The 16,032-nt window shown below is 44.2% G+C and overlaps 1 protein-coding gene across 3 annotated transcripts in view; it reads left to right on the forward strand.

The window, feature by feature from the left end:
- Window positions 1–1,078: 1,078 nt before the first annotated feature.
- Window positions 1,079–16,032, forward strand: part of RNF111 (ring finger protein 111) — a 78,060-nt gene continuing 63,106 nt past the window's right edge. For all 3 annotated transcript variants that reach the window (XM_018564238.1, XM_018564239.1, XM_018564240.1), the window contains exon 1: window positions 1,079–1,457. The gene's annotated coding sequence lies outside the window, so the exon portion shown is untranslated. The remainder of the gene's footprint in view (window positions 1,458–16,032) is intronic.

Genomic DNA, 16,032 nt, shown 5'->3' on the forward strand with positions numbered 1-16,032 from the left:
AAGGGTGAAGAGTTTGAAGTAGGCAGGAGAAGTGAACAAAGGCCAAAATAGCTGATTTGGAAAAATTCTCCAATTCAGTTCAGTTCACTTTCCAGTTCAGCTATGTTGTCCTAGATTGTTCACTTCTCCTGCCTTCTCCAAACTCTTCACCGTTTTGTGAATTACCCTGTAAAAAAAAACACCAGCCGATAGCACAGGAAGCAATATCGTCTTTGTTATCTGCCATCATTTCAGGGGGGTACTCTCCCCACCCTGCGGATTGGGGGGGGGTCAGAGGACATCTTCCCGAAATGAGATGGGCACCTCCCTGAAATTACGTTTATCTCAGGTTGGGTTTACAGGTTTCCTCCCAGGAATTCCTGTGTGCTTTCCTTTAAAGTCTTCCTCGCTCTTTTCTCCTCATATCACTGCTGCTATCACCGCCTATCACTGTGATAAATTGGCCACTTAAACAGACTCAAACTTTTCTTGAGAAATGATAAAATAACACTGTGATATATTCAAAAGAGACAGCCTGTGATAAAGCTGACTTTATCACGGTTTATTAAACGGACACAAAAGAGTGTATTGCGCTGCTGTGCAGTGCGTTCCAAAAAATGCAGCATGCCTGCAATTTCTCGCAGCACACCAGACTTTACTCCCACATTGTATTATGAGCGGGAGACCATTGTTTCCTATGTGCCCTTGCGGTGGCTTGCGTTGTTCGGTTGCTTGAAAAGTCATCGCTATAGTGTAAATGAGTCCTTAAACTGTGAGTTTACCTGCATTTCAGTTAAACTGCATTTACCAAATGAATTATTTGCGGCTAGGGCCTGATGAGAATTTCTAAGTGGCTAAATGCGTGAAAAGCACATAAATGTAGGTAAACCTGTGTAGTGATGTAGGAAACATAAAGTTTGTTTATAATTCTCATATAATTTCTCCTGTGTTGAGATAACCTAAACTCAGGAATAGGAATGTGATTGTAGCCAGAAATCAGCTACTGGGCGGCTGCAGCAAATACGAATCAGTATTCCCAAAACAAAGATGGCCGCCGGAGGGTTACAGAGCGCACCACGTGACCCACTAATCACCCTCTGCAATAGCACCGTCGCTTTTCCGCTTCCCTTTCGTGTCAGGAAAGTGTCGCGAGATATAGGGAGAGGTGTAATTCTGGCCGAGGAGGACTCTTAGCTCGGCCGGGACGGGTGGCGGAGAAGAGGCTTGGGGGGTGATTGCTCGAGCATCGGTGCCGCCTCCTCCTCCTTCCCCCTTCGGTATCCGCTCGGAGGTTAGAGCGCTGCGTGTGATCGGAGCTGGGAAACGTTTGGAAGCAACCCATCCCCCCACCTCCAGGGGAAAGCTTCGCCATCGGCCCCTTTGGGTGGGGAAGGAAGCCGCCGGGGTTTTGGATCGGCCCCGGTTATAGCAGACGCGGTAATGTGGCAGGCCTCGGAGCTCTGATCGTCATCGGTAAGAGGACGTTTGTGGCCGAGCAAGGGCTGCTAAGATCGGGTGGGCGAGGAGGTGGGGGAGGGGGTTATTTACATCTGTGACCCTTAACCATTTGTTGCAGCTACCTCTGTCCCCACATTGTCACCCAGTGAGCGGTGTGTTGGCACCCCGACAGAGCGGATCTCTGGCTGGTAAACAGATTTGGGGGTGTCACGTACAGTCTTGTGTTCCTGAATCATGTTGACATATCGAAAGGGATCTGATTGTGTATGTGTGGGTCTCATACACTGCAATACACGCACAGATTGTGTGTCTGGCCTTTACCCACTATTGGCAGCTTCAGATGTGGAATCACTGCATTCCCAAGGTTACAATAAAATCATGACACACCACTTTTAAATCATGACACACTACGATCTTCCATAATATCATCACACATGTTACAGCCTGATTGTACAATCTCCTTTACATCTGCAATCAACTAGGTAGTAGACGGACCGGCCTGATCCCATACAGATTGACTGGATACATGCAAGTGACGCCAAACTCAGGCGGTAAATCTTAAAAATGCATTCAAGTACCCTATTTGTGTATCGCTCGGCTGTAGACCCTCAAATCATCTCTGAATTGGTGCTGACACTGTCCTTCCTTCTGGAGGGTGGCTACATTTATTCCCCATGCTCCCTGTGTGTGTGTTTATAAAGTAGTCACCGCTCCAAGATCACTCCTGTGATGGACTGCAATCTAACGTTTAGTTTACTAATCTGTATTGAGATTGTGGTCCATCACAGGACTGAGCTTGGAGTGGTGACTACTTTACAACACACACACGGACCATGGGGAACAAAAGCAGCCACCCTCCAGAAGGAAGGACAGTGTCAGCACCAACTCAGAGATGATTGGAGGATCTACAGCCGAGTGATACACAAGATACATTTTTGTTAATCGGGTACCTAAATGTATTAAGATTTAACTCCCTGAGTTTCGTGTCACTATGGAGGCCGTCATATTACATAGATTTGGTAAGTCCGAAGTTGATTGTGCAGCAATTGTATGGTAAGATTGTAATGTGTGTAGTGACCCATAAGCTTACCGCACATTACAATCTGTACAAACTTCTTTAGATCCAGCAACAGCTATGTATTGCATGCAGCTCCCTGATTTGGTACATAGCGACTAGATTGTGCTGGGCCTCGTATTACATAGTTTTGGCATATTGTACGGAGATTGTATGGTCGGATGGTGATGTGTATGGTGGCTTTTAGGCTGGGTTCACACCTAGACAACACATTTCTATGTGCGTTTTTGATGCATGTTTTGCACGGTTTATGCACATAAATCAGGCCGTGCGTTTTTATGATTAGATTCTAGCTCATTGATGTTAATGGGCAGACGCGTTAATTGTGTGAAAAAAATACAGCAAGTGTGCGTTTTCATTTTGAGTCTATGGGGCCAAAACGAGCTGTAATATGCCAAAAAAAGCTCTTTTTTTTTTTTTCCCAGCGATGGGCGTTTAACGTATGGCGACAAAACGCTCAGATGTGAACAGGGCCATAGAAATGAATGGGATTTTTTGAGCATTTTTTAGGGCAGTAAAAGCGCTACAAAACGCTCAGTGTAAACCAGGACTTGGAGAGAAGCCAGGTTATTAACTAGTTCAGCTCTCGCGCCTGTACCCCCATATGGACAGAGCAGATTTTACATTGCTGTTTATTTGGCTGTAACTTTGTCATTACTTAAAGGAACAGTCCACCTTTCTGACCATGTTTTGTGTAATATGCATATTAAAGTGTAACTTAAAGGAGAACTATGGGGTCAGTGCTTTTCCCCATAGTTCTCCTTAAGGTAACAGGAGGACACAAACTAGCGTCCTCCCGTCACCCTAGGCTCAGTATACCGCGAGCTACAGCTGGTGGTATTCTGAGACGCCGGAACCGATCCCGACATTACTGTGGAGATCCACTCAGCTGCGTGAGTGACAGCTGGCTCTGCCTATCTAGAGGCAGAGCCAGCTGTACCCGCCCCCTCCCCCGTCCGTTCTGCCAGTCAGCGCTGGAGGATCGGACAGGGGAGGGGGGAATCCTCTGCACGGATAGATCGAGAAGTGAGCGAGCGCCAGTATGTGTTCGGCGTTCGCTCACTTCCCGATCTACTGAGCCAACCTGTGACATTTTCATTGTCACAGGTCGGCTCAGATTATGAGGCTGAGTGAAAATCACTCGCCTCATAATTCTCCTTTTAAGGCTGGACAAATCCAGCCAATGCTCCTTAAAAATGACAGCTGGCTCCTAACATTTGACGTTTCCTCTAGTTGTTGTCAGTGGCGCTGGCTCCTATAAAATCTTGTTTACTCTTGGATTGGACGGACAGGATCCTGAATGCCTATGAATTTGTTCACCCCTGGTGTAATAATATGAAACATGGTCACATTCCTGAACAGTGGGGTGAGTCTCCCTGCAGCATTGTTTTCTATTGAATTCAGTGTGGCATTGCATGGCTCCGCTAACAGTCACATCACCCATTCCCAACATCTGTAAATCGAAGGCTACAAGTCCCATCGGACCGCGCAAGGACTCGTAGATCACAATGGAGCAGGAGTGTGATGACGACGTCTCTACCCTTGTAGTCCATAGTTTACTTCCTCTGATCTCATAATGGTAAATATGTACAGACCTGGGGCTGGGATGTAAACATTGCATTGCTCCGGTGCACAGATCACGCTTGCAGTACTCTTCAGGCCTCAATGCAAAACAATGAATAGATGCACCTTTTTTTTTTTTCCTTTTATCAGTGTGGGTGCATCTTTTCCCCCCCCTGATGGTGGACTGTAACTTTAATGTGTATCTAAACCCAAGAACAACATTTTAATTTATTGCTGCTTGGATGTAGTGGACGCATTGTTTTTTTTCTGTTGGGATTCTGAGAGGTTACCATTCCTCAGTTTAGTTATAAGGCCTCATGCACACAACGCAAGCAAAATTGTATATTGCGTCTTTGCGTCTTTGCGCGTATATACGTGCGTCTTTGCACGTATATACGAGCGGCTATGCGCGTATATGCGTGCACTATATGCAATCCCAGAATGCCTCACTCGTATTGGAATTTCAATGCGCTGTACGCATGTACGCACGTACATACAGAGATACGCTGCCCGGACGCATCTCTGTTCCATTCTGTTTTTGTGCATGTATATGCGCGGCTGTGTGTATGGAGCCATTTATTTGCATATGGTACAATACGTACGCGCGTATATGCGCGGCAGTGTGAATGAGGCCTTAGGAAATGGAAATATTGTTGTACATCTTTAGTATAGGATGCTGTATCATATATGGGGGGGGGGCCACACGCTTACTTGTCCACTTGCTGTGAGGATGACAGCCAGCATGCTGATGTGGAGGTCAGGGGACCTTGTTAATATTCAAAACGTTTGCCAGTTTTTGCAACTTTGTGCCTAACAGAGCTCAGACGGCAATAAAGATAGAAATGTTTGGCCCGTTACTACTCTATCCGCAAAGATTATAGGTAGATGTCTAATCTTACCTCTAAGGTAGGGGTGTCATATCCAAACGTACTAAGAGCAATGCCAATGGTTGTGAATAGAATCAGGGGCCAGCCGTAAAGAAGAAATACATTCAATGGACTGGGGATGCTGGTACTTGTAATGCCCTCACACACAGGACACCAGGACTGTCATATAATGGAGAGGGACTGCTGACACTTGTAATGCCCTCACACACAGGACACCAGGACTGTCATATGATGATGATGATATGACTGTCCTGTGCAAGGGCACTACAAGTGTCAGCAGTCCCTGTCCATCAAAATGGGGACCAGAAACAGAGGTGAGGAGGGTGGTGCGGGGTCCTCAGAGGGCAGCTGGCTGAATTGCCGCTCCAAGTTTTTTCTGCTTGATTGCGGGCTAGCCACGGAACAAAGCTCGGGACTGGTGGGCCTAATAAAATCCTGTGGCAGACCTTGTAATTGACATATACAGGGCTGCAGTTAAAGATTATTTTAAAAATTGATTAGTTAACCGATTATGAAGCTCGATTAATCGGCTAAAAAAAAAAATGGCTCCAGTGATGGACTACTAGTTTGTATTGAGATTGTAGTCCATCACGGGAGCAAGCTTGGAGCGGTGGAAGTAATAAAAAAAAAGTGTGGTGTGTAAAATTATACCGCGCAATGCAGAATACCACCAGCTATAGAGGAATACAAATCCCAGCAATAGTACATTATACAGCGCAATGCAGAATATCAGCAGCTATGAGGACTACAAATCCCAGCAATAGTACATTATACAGCGCAATACAGAATACCACCAGCTAGAGAAGACTACAAATCCCAGCAATCATAAATTATACAGCGCAATACAGAATACCACCAGCTATTATGTACTATTGCTGGGATTTGTTGTATTCATCTATAGCTGATGGTATTTTGCTCCCAGCTATTACAATCTCACATTTAGTTTACTAACTTGTATTGAGATTGTAGTCCATTGCGCGAGTGAGTTTGGAGTGGTGGCTACTTCACAACACACACAGGGACCATGGGGAATAAAAGTAGCCACCCTCCAGAAGGAAGGACAGTGTCAGCACCAATTCAGAGATGATTTGAGGATCTACAGCCGAGTGATACACAAATAAGAAACATCTTTGTTCATAGTTAAGGTACTTGAATGTATTTTTAGATTTAACTCCTGAGTTTCACCTTAATGTCATCACGCTCAGTTGTAGGCTGAGAACATGCACGATAGGGACCCATGTTAAGGTTCCAGGAAGACCCCAAAAGGCAGCGTAGCCCCCCCATATAGATTGTATTTGTGTTCTTGACAAGCAATTCTGATTTCTCTTTTTCAAGACTAGGGGTACAGAGAACGAAACAAGCCAGCATTTCAGAAACCATGTGAGTGATGCTATGAAATGACATTTGTTGGGTCATGGGTGTAATAACATTTACACATTGAATGAGATTCAGTCACTGCTCTTTCTCCTCTCTTCGGCTCTGTCACAATGGTTAGGCAGAGCCTGTGTGTGAACCCATAATGCCCTGGGAATCCTGTGTCATGGGTACATCCTATACCAGATGTTTAACAGTTTTTATATACAGGTGAAACTCGAATAATTAGAATATCGTGCAAAGTTCATTTATTTCACTAATGCAACTTTAAAAGGTGAAACTAATATATGAGATAGACTCATTACATGCAAAGCAAGATCATTCAAGCCGTGATTTTTCATAATTGTGATGATTATGGCTTACAGCTCATGAAAACCCCAAGAACCCCAAATCCACAACCTCAAAAAAGTAGATTATTACATGCAATCAATAAAACAAGGATTGTACATAGAACAATATCGGACCTCTGAAAAGTACAAGCATGCATATGTACTCAGTACTTGGTTTGGGCCTCTTTTGCAGCACTTACTGCAATTACTTTTGCACGATATTCTAATTATTCGAGTTTCACCTGTACATAGGTAAAAAATATCAACATAAACATGTAACAATGATTTGAGATTTTCTGTCCGATATATGACTTTCCCAAATCACAGTAACGTGCACCTAAACTAACCACACACATTACAATCCAATTCTACAATCTCCGGACATTTACCAATCACACTGCACTGTCACATTGCATAATCACTTGTATATCTCAGGGAGATTGCACAATCAGATGGTGGTGTACATCGGAACTGAATTTTTAACAAAAAAAATTGTATTCTAGAACCGTGTTTGTGAAGTGTTTTCAGTCATGGCAGCCTTTAACCAGTTGACATCCGCGGTGTTAAACCCCCCTTCCCATCCGGGCCATTTTTCAGTATTCAGCGCTGCGGTACTTTGACTGACATTTATTCCATCATGCAACGCTGTACTGAAATTAATTTTATACCCTTTTTTGGGGACAGATAGAGCTTTCTTTTGGTGGTATTTATTCACCACTGGGGGTTTTATTTTTTTCTATATTAAGGAAAAATTACCGAAATAAAAAGACAAAAAACTTTCCCCTATATTAAATGATAAAACATTTATTATTCAATTTTTTGGTAAAATATAAAAGACGGGGTCACGTCGGGTAAAAAGACACCAAACATGTCAAGCCTTAAAATTGCGTGTGCGCGCGAAACCTGAAAAAAACGATAATACCCAAAATTGGCCATAGGCGACGCTTTAAAAGCTTTTACCAGTTTAGTGTTATCAGTGATTGATGGTCCTTAAATGATTGCTCTCACTGCAACGTTCGCGGCGATATGTAACGTGTAGCGCAATTGTCGTTTTTGCGCGCTGGGGCACCGGACGCGTATTTACGTTTATAGGTGCGTAAACGTGGGGGAGTTAAACATTTTGGGGGTTTTTTTTCACTTTTTTTTTAAATGTGACTTATTTTATTTTACTTTTTTATATGTGACTTATTTTGTAAAATTTTTTTTATTGATATAAATTTTATTTTTTTGCACTTATTGCTATTATATAGGGGGATAACAATCCCCCTATATAATAGCAAAGGCACACTGACAGGTCCTCTTTATGGAGACATTAGGGGTCTCTAGGACCCCTAATGTCACCTGTGGACCCCAAAAGAAGCTGATGAAGCAGAGATCTGCTTCATCAGCTTCTTTTCTCTGGCTATAGCAGCCAGATGACTGACAGGTGAATGCGGAAGTGATGTAATACACATCACTTCTGCATTCACAGCCCCGAAGGGAGATCAGCAAGGAGCTAATCTCCCTTCCTCTTCCTCCGAGCCGGTCCCGGGCCGCAGATGGGGCAGCGAATCCCGAAAAAACGAGCACATATAGACGATGGGTGGGCTATGGAGCCGCCGATCGTCATATGTGAAACACCCGGTAATGGGTGTTTGCATTGGTCGGGTCTTTTCTGCCCGTGCGTGCCCGCTAGAGCAGAAAAAAAAATGCCGTCTGGGGACGGCAACCCGCCAATGCTGCAGTGCCGTACGTCCATACAGGCGGACGGCAAGTGGTTAAAAGCATGTACAACTTTGAGACACCGCAGACTAAAATATAATGAGGGGTATTTATCAAAACTGGAGCAGTTGTGCACACCAACCAATCAGCTTCTCTCTTTAATTTTCAAATCTTAACTGAATAGAGAAGCTGATTGGTTGCCATAGGCAACTGCTCCAGTTTTTTTTCTGCTCCAGTTTTGATAAATTGCCCTAAATAGATACAAATAAATGAGATCTCCTCTTTAAGTTAGTCCTCCCTTATTTCTTGCTTTCACATGAGAGTCCCCCTTTACATCAATAACCCCCCTTCACATCACAGTCTTATCACAAAATCTCGAGGCACCCATGAGTAAGGCAGAAGACACCCCAGGGTGCTACGGCACCCTTGTTAATAAAGGCTGTGATAGAATATATAAGAAGCAGACATTGCAAATCTATTGCAGCATGAAATCTTACACATTTGAGAGATTACAACTCCCTCACAGATCTCAATGGAGCACCACAAGTGCAGTGAAATCACCATAACTGTAGTCCATTGTTTACATCCTCCGGCCCTATAATGGAAGGTCCATACCTTCATACAGACCAAGGATTGGAGGTGCACAATGTAGGAGCTTATGACTTGCGCCTTCTATGCACTGATCTCTGTTGCAATGCTCTGCAGGCTTCAATTTAAAAATGTAAAATACTCTCTTTTATGTGGGTTTATTTATACATGTTATTGTAAAGTGGACGATGCTTTCACTTATTTGTAACTACAAATATTCTATTTGAAGTGATCAGAGCGAAGTAAAAGCCCCTTTTTCTATGCAGATATAGTGGCGGTTCCTAGGGCATCATCTTGAGCTTTGTGTGCTGTTTCACACATTGATTTGTGTATTACTTAAAAGCATGAATAAACGTTGACAGCGGCCACATGCTGTATATACATGAAGATATTTTTGTTCAGATGTAACATGTCGGAGTTCCATTCTGCATGAAATAACTCTTCACACATCCAAGCAATACAGGTGTGAATGTGTTTATTTAGACAGCGTGTGGGCAGACCTCTTTGGTATTTATACACTTTGGCATTTTAGAAAACATATACATTCAAATGTGTTTTTTTTTTTTTTACTGTTTCACATGAATGTGTTTGTGGTTTAGTCGTATACATTTAAGAGTAGAGAACACCATTTCTCATCCCGCATGCAATAACTGTCCAACGTTGAGTTGGTTGGAAGCATCATAAGTGCTTTTAGATGCATTTTGAATGAGCTTCCAGAAATAGGCCAGATGCATATAAACGGCATTAACCCCTTCGTGACTGACGACGTACAGTGTACGTCGCCAGCATCGGGGCTGATATGTGTGTGCTTTTAGCTAAAAAGTGAAAATGTTGATGCATTCATGTGCATTAAAATTGCACAGAAACACCAGCGGGTTCTTGTGGGCCCCATATATATTCATTAAGATAGATTCCTCAGTGCTCACTGATACCCGTTGCAATTAGTGATGCGCAGGGGCTTGGTGTGAATCCAGTGTGCCTGAGTTTGCCCAAGCCTGCACAAAACTGTTAGCGACACCCTCCCTCCTGGCGCATTAGGGGAATTGACTTCCTCTTCGTGTAGCTGCAGGGCTGGAACTGATAGGGCACCAAGCCCCCACTCATCACCAGTGGTAATCGCCATAGTGCAGGTGTCTCAAACCTCCGGCCCTCCAGCTATGGTGAAACTACAAATCCCATGATGCATCTCTCTTCGGGAGTCGTGGCTGTGAGAATCTTGCAATGCATCATGGGATTTGAAGTTCCACCACAGCTGGAGGTTTGAGAGTTTGAGACCCCTGCCTTAGTGCCTGGCTAGCTGTTGGCTTTTAAGTACACTGGTCCTGGCTTAAAGAAGAACTCCAGGCAAATAATATTTTACCCCTTTCAGTGGGGCTGCCCCCGCACTGCAAGAGTTAAAGGAGAACTATGAGGTGAGTGCTTTTCACTCGCCTCATAGTTCTAGCCGACCTGTGACAATGAGACTGTCACAGGTCGGCTCAGTAGATCGGGAGGTGAGCGAACACATACCGGCGTTCGTTCACCTCTCGATCCTGTCACGGCTCTCTGCCGTGACAGGGGAGGGGCTGGATTCCCCCCTCCCTGCTCCGATCTGCCAGCGCCGACTGGCGGAACGGACGGGGGAGGGGGCGGATACAGGTGGTTCTGCCTTTAGATAGGCAGAGCCAGCTGTCAGTCACGCAGCTGGGCAGATCCCGGCACCATTTCCAGAGTGGTGCAAATACTACCAGTGCATGCCCAGCTGTAATAATGCTGATTGGTTTTCCATGAATTAAGCTAAGGCCCCATTCACACTGAGCGGAAAATCCAGCGATATCGCGCGAGAAGTGGCCGTCCAATGATTTTCAATGGAGCTGTCTTAATGTACAGCTCCATGTCGCAGGATCCTTTTTCTTGCAGACGTTGTGCGAATTTCCTTTTTTTATTTTTAAAGGCAGCCCGACATTGAAGGTCACTGGAACGTCACGCTATCCCGCCGCGAGGAAACCTGCTCGAGGTGAGTGTCGCTTAGTGTGAATGGGGCCTAAAGGCTGAGTAGGAAGCCTGGAAGCTGATTTGCTTAACCAGGATCTAATTGTGTCATCTGCCTGCCTCTGTATTCTAGCAGAGGTATTTAAATTGCAATGGCAGATCAGAATAACAAGTCAAATGGTAAATATCTATGTATTACCATTTTGTGTTGAGTGAATTTCCATCCATTGATTGAGAAGTATCTCTATATTTAGCTACCTGGCTGTTTTATTGGGGAATTATGAGTGAAGCTGTGCTGCAAATCAGATGGATACGTTGCAGGTTATTATTTGCTGATGTGTGTAAGGATTTTGCAATTCTAATTCTCTGTTTATGATGATTATCTTGAGAATATGTGCGTGAGTGGAAAGTTACAAGCTAGGCTGAGTAACGTTTTTTTATTTTTATAATGATAGATTTTATAGCTCTTAGCAAGTCATTGGAATCGCTCTCATAATATGAGAAGGAGGCAGCGGCTTTCATCCTGGAATGGAGAATACGCCATAACTAAAACATCAAGACATTGCAAACGATGAAAACCTCCTAATAACATTGCTGCTTTGGAAGACGAATAACTCTATAAGGAATCATGACTAAAGTCAATCAGATGTACTCATCTGAATGATGAAATTCATGTTTATGGGTCAGGTCTGAGCTTGGATCCAGTAAAGCTGTGAGTCATAGGTGAATCACTGGAGTGCTTTGGATCAACTTTTGAGGACTTCTTTCTCATACTGCAAACAAATTTCAACATAGCTATATGGCCAGTTTACTTAAATGGATGGATTGTCATTAAAGCGGAAGTAACGTGAATTTAGAAATAGAAGCTGACAGGCAGGTTTTTCGTTTTTGTTTTTTTAAGCAGAGGAGACTGTGTCCTACCTGCCGGTCGGCAACCTTCTTCTTTTTTCTGTGCACATGCATGACAGTCATGAGGCCAGACGCCTAACCTAGAAGACTAGGAGTAGATGCAGCATCAGCTAAGGAGGGGAGAGCAGACCGCGCAGCTCTGGAGTAGAAGTCTGCCATATTGTGCTAATAGGCTGTGCATACTAGCATATTGGGGCAAACAACCCTGTTGTGTGTTCTTTCTTTTTTTAATAAAAAAAGAAAGCTTTACTTCTACTTTTAGAAGATGCCAGAAGTTATGCAGAGCAGTTTGGTTTTCCATTTCTGTTTTCTTTTAAAGCTGTCTTTTTTATTTTTGCTGATGCATTTACGCATCCTATGGCCCTTTGCACCGTGCACAGATCTCCTCCTGATCGAAGCAGTACAGATCGGATGTCACCGCTTCGGCATCCATGTCCATACAATTTTTTTTCCTCTATCCTGCAATGGAGGAAAAAACTGAACTGACCAGACCTCATGTCGGTTTATGGGGAATCGGATGTAAATGGTCACGTGTCCGTTTTTATATCAAATTACCTCCAATCTGGTACGGTCATGTCTGTCGAAATGGAACCCTGTTCCATTTGTTGTTTCCGGACCTGCCCGGAGTTGGGTGGAAATGGAAGCCCGTTCATTTACAGGCCGCTGCCCATAGACTAGCATTGGGCATCTGATTGGGTCCATCTAAAACCTAACAAGCGGTTTAAGGTATGCTCTAGAAAGTTGGTAGACAGGCAAGACCTTTTTGTTCTGTTGATGAATAGTAAGTACTGACTTATAAAAGCTGGGGTTTAATAGGTACCCCCTAGTGTGGGTAACCAGTTCCCCTTGACTGTGTGTGCATGTATTACCATTAGGCCAGAGATGGACAAATTCCAGGAGCCAAGTAGCCAATGCTCCTTGAAAATTACAGCCAACTCCTAACTTTTGAGGTTTTCTGTAGTTGTCAATGGTGGCTCCTGGATTGCATAGACTGGCTCTTGAACTCCATATAATTTGTCTTCCCCCTACACTGGGCTGCACTAACATGGACAATTTAGGATCTCTGGCTGACCACCATCTCATGTCTATAGTTGGTCCTCAAAGTTGAAGTTGTTGGAGTTGAGAAACATAGTGTTTGAAACACACAGGGGTGGACAAATAAAATGGATTTCAGGAGGCAGTCTGTCCAATCCTGGGGCCAGCAGAATTTTCTTTAGCAGTCAACCTCCAGCATTAGGTGCTCTAATCTTTAAGGAGCATTGGCGACCTGGCTCCTGGGATTTGTCCAGCCTTGCTCTAACAGGACATTATCTGGGTCATATGGGAGGGAAATAACCAGTCAATTAAGATCACTTCTAGATTAATTTTATTGGACCAAGTCAGCTAAATGCCACATATAAATGAAATTGCAGAGAAACGGCACTCCAGGAAGTAGAAGAAAATCTCTCATGGGCTACAGAAATGGCAACAAAAACCTGATAGAGCTTCTAAAGTTCCCCGTTCTGTCCAAAGCTCTAAAAGCGTTTTGCCTGGGGTTGTGCTTCAAGACAAACCATCATTTTTTCCCAGTAGCTTAAAGGAGAACTATGGGGTTAGTGTTTTTCACAAACTAGCGTCCTCCCGTTACCCTAAGCTCAGTATACCGCGAGCTACAGCTCCCGATATACTGAGACGCCGCAGCCAGAGCGGATCCCGACGTAGATGACGGGATCCGCCCAGCTGCGTGAGTGACAGCTGGCTCTGCCTATCTAGAGGCAGAGCCAGCTGTACCCGCCCCCTCCCCCGTCCGTTCCGCCAGTCAGCGCTGGCAGATCGGAGCGGGGAGGGGGGAATCCAGCCCCTCCCCCTGTCACGGCAGACCTGTGACAGTCTCATTGTCACAGGTCGGCTAGAACTATGAGGTGAGTGGAAATCACTCATGTCATAGTTCTCCTTTTTAAATGTGAGTTATTAATGTATGCGTAACAAAAAAATGTGTGTAGAAACAGTTTGTAAAACATTGACACATTGATCCTTTTTTTTAAGCTTATATTTGCATTATCCTTAAATGGAAAGAATATATACATTAAGTTTTATTTATAAGGTACAAATCTTGCTCAATGTAGCCGTGCCAGTGTGACAGATCTCATATTCATCTGGTGCTTGATTTGAAGGAGGGATGTTTTTAGTGGTAATGTGATATGGTTGTAAAATGCAGCCTGGAGGGTTTTCTGGGCCTGACAGGCATGCTGTTTAAAGGTTGATGTGCCTAAACTTGCAGCTATGACCCAGGGAATTCAAGTATTGGGCAATCTGAGATCTCCTAATAAGATTGCAGCAATGCTGCTGCTCTAGTCCTTTATGCTGCATTTTCATGAATAACTGAAACCTAAATCCCGTATCTCTTCTGCCATCCTGATGAGCATGAATTGCATACCATACCTGGGACATAGACACACATGCACAGCTCCATACTGGGCACGGAATTCTCCCACAGTCAGTAACCAATGGACATGCATCGGTTCTACCCATATACAGAACTAGGTATACATCTGCCTATTCTGGTGGATTACAGGGCTGCAGAAGGACTGGCTGCCCCAAGCTGAAGAGGCTTCTTAGGGCTCATTCACACCATGTGCAATGACCTGCATTAATGTGTATAGAGCAACAGAGGCTCAGCACAAGGACACATAGTACACAATTGTTTTGAGTGTTCTCACTATAATGCAAAGTAATACTTGTATACAGCTTTTTTTTCTTTCTCTTCCACACCTACAGTTTAAATCGTAAAGGCAGGGGAATTTCAAATATTTTATGTATCCTTTTAATAGAAGTGTGTATACGGTCTTTAATATACGAGAGCTTTAAATATCTGCGTGAACAAGTGTGAGACCTGTTCTAAAACCAGGCTGGGCAATGCCTAATAGCTAGGGTGCCCAAAATATTACAACTTCCAAAGAGGTTCCCTATGCACTCCTTACTGGTATGTCCCTTATAAGTGGGTGCTGCAGTGATGGTGGATGGCGCCACTTCAAATCCAAGTAGTGAAGTATATCACCAGCACACCAAATATTACAACGGGCACTTGTGGTTTATGAGGCTTTCCTTATGTAATCTGTGTACCCCAAGTCCTTTGAGGTGCCTCTTGCTTTGGACATACTGGCTACAGACATAAGCTTATGATCATGCAACTCTACTAGCATCTTCAGCATTTTCTGTATGACTTCTGTTTATGTCCCTTCAAGTACAACTGTGCATCGCATATACAGATTGAGCCTTTACCCTACTGCTCAGAACCTCCGTAATCCATTATCTTGTCACCCAGTGAGGCTCAAATTTTCGGTATCCTGTCACGTCACATCTGTAAACCCAGGATGTAAGGCTAATCATATATAACTATAGTAAACGTGTACATTTTAGGCCTATGTCACATGGGCTGATCAGGAGAGGATGCGCTGTGACATCCTTGTCCGTGCAGGACCCCATCTCTGTCTATGGGGAATTGGACATATGTCAGTTTACATCGGATTACCCCCAATCCGGTACGATTCGACCGGCGAAATGGATCTCTGATCCGTTTGTTTCTCTGGACCTGGCCGGAGTCGGGGGGGTAAGCAGGTGTAAACGGACACCGATAGACTTGCATTGGGCGCCTGTCAGTTTTTCTGGTGGACACCAACGACACCCCGCGAAAGGGGCCTTAGAGGATTGTTATGTAAAACTGTTAATATCTTTCACGGTCAAATGAGAGGATGTTTAAACACAAAAACAGAAATGTAATATATTGCAGTTTACCAGTCCTTTTGATGTGGTGGCTGCATTAGTTTTCTTTGGCTTTTACTTTTTGAAACAGACCAAGCTGTCCAGCATAAGTATGGTCAGATGGAAAAAGTGCAACAGATTGGCCCAGGTGGAGATTACTCCATACACAGTGAAGTGTAGATGGAGGAATCTGTTGCACCTTTTCCATCAGACCACAGAAAATCTGCAGATAATTGTAAGGTGTATGGCCAGCTTAAAGGAGAACTATGAGGTGAGGGATTTTGACTCGTCCTCGTAGTTCTAGCCAACCTGTGACAATGAAATAGTCACAGGTCGGCTCAGTAGATCGGGAGGTGAGCGAACACATACCGGGTTCGCTCACCTCTCGATCCTGTCACGGCTCTCTGCGTGACAGGGGAGTGGCTGGGTTCCCCCCTCCCCCCCCCGCTCCTCCCGC

Source organism: Nanorana parkeri, unplaced genomic scaffold (genome assembly GCF_000935625.1).
Source record: "Nanorana parkeri isolate BGI_ZX_2015 unplaced genomic scaffold, ASM93562v1 scaffold739, whole genome shotgun sequence".
Lineage (NCBI taxonomy): Eukaryota > Metazoa > Chordata > Amphibia > Anura > Dicroglossidae > Nanorana > Nanorana parkeri.